Here is a 1,903-nt window from a genome sequence, read left to right on the forward strand (position 1 = left end):
GTCATTAATTACACCACATGCACCGTAAAGCCCACCACACGCATGGTAAGGCCCGCCGCCGTGGCTCCTGACAAAATGCGACAGAGTGAGGCAATCAGGAGGGCTAGGAATGGCCCCCTCTACCTCCCATTTATGACTCTTTCCTCGGAGGTCAATTGAAAAGTGGTCGATCTATGGTCTGTTGTCCCTTCTTCGGACATCCTCTCAATCCCATCAAAGCCCTCATAAGTCTATTGATAGCTGTCAAGCGATAGTTGGCCACGACACTTGAGACGATGATGGCAAACCGTCCTTCAAAAGCTCCCGCCTCCGCTATAAGAGGAGACCTAAAGGGGATCTCAAAAAAGGTACGCAAAAACTCTGCCTCTTACGCCCCTCTTTCTGTTAGACTAGATTTCTGACTTGAGCGTCAGAGGGTCCCCATCAAAGCAACTTTCGAGAAAAATTTTTTTTACAGGTCTCACCTCCGACAGCCCGGCTCACCACCAACTCCAGCCACTCCGACGTCGGGCAAAAATTAGCATCAACAATACCCATCCAGATGTGACCCACACTAATACGCATCAAATTTTGTTTCACATGTTTTAATTGATCTAGACTCTGACTAAAGATAAACCTGATAGGAATATATTAGATGGTTTGATAAAGTTGAGCTCTATATAACCATTATTGATAAGATCCATCTTCCAGTCTTTGTGATTAATTCAGATACGGTCTCTGATGGATGAGACACATTATAAAAGAACTTCTACGGATTTGGTCCCCAATCTGATCCGAGAGCTTGTGAGATCTTTTCCATCAGATATACTCGGATAAGGGATTGAGAAACCAATACGCTGCTTGTTGATAATGAGGAGTATCCAGTATTGATTTTCTTATGATTGCAGGTTGATGATCGTTGCAGGCTTTTGATCAATGATTCATCTGAGACTTAAACAACAATATATGACTGAAGCTATGATTATTTTCGTATTAAAGATTAAGATTTTCTGCAAAAAAGATATGAATTTTAATTTGGAGGCAGCTTTTTTTCTTCCTCCCACTTCCTTCATAGAAGATAAAGATGACATATGAACATGAAAATGAAAAGAAATATATAACCTCCTTCTTTAATCGCATACTATCAAATTCTATTTTGTGCTTACCCATAAAGGAGTGTTAAATCTGTTCAAACATGTAGATAAACCAATTGATGACGGCAGGTGGCTGGCATTCTGTTGTAGGCTCTACAATATATGGCATGCATCTGATCCATGTGCTTATTTCAACTATGGAGGCCTGTATCATTTGCACCTCACTAATAAAATAAAAAAATCAGAGGTCGACAAATGATTATTTCAGTTCTTTGACCAAGTTAGTACAGACAAGCTTTGGCGGCAATGTATATAGACCAAGGAACCCATCTATGAATGTCACACGCAGGCAATTCAATCTCGTGGACCTTTAACTAAAAAAGAAAATGAACAAGAAAGGAAAATATATAATTAGTTTACAATTCATATAATGTGCATCCGGTCCCAAGATGCCGATAAGGACCATCTTCATGGACTTGCAAGATAAATTGATAGAGATCAGAGAGCTCATCAGATTGGATCCGATCGAGCCCTTAATGTTTAAGTTAGAGAGGATTATTTTTCTCTTCTCACTTTTCTTTGAATAATTCTTTCCAACTTAAGATTGAAGGGGTAATCTTTTTTAATTTAAGCTTTGAAGGATCTAATTGGAGCCAATCTGGTGAGCTCTTTGACTCTAATCTATTATCTTATAGATCTACAGAGACCGTCCATGTCAGTGTCCCTAGACGTGCAACAATAGCATGGATTCCAAAAGTCTCATTTTAAGTTGAATGGGATGCTACTTACTGTATAAATTTATCCAAAAAAAAAAAAAAAAAGAAGTAGTG

Source organism: Elaeis guineensis, chromosome 6 (assembly GCF_000442705.2).
Source record: "Elaeis guineensis isolate ETL-2024a chromosome 6, EG11, whole genome shotgun sequence".
Lineage (NCBI taxonomy): Eukaryota > Viridiplantae > Streptophyta > Magnoliopsida > Arecales > Arecaceae > Elaeis > Elaeis guineensis.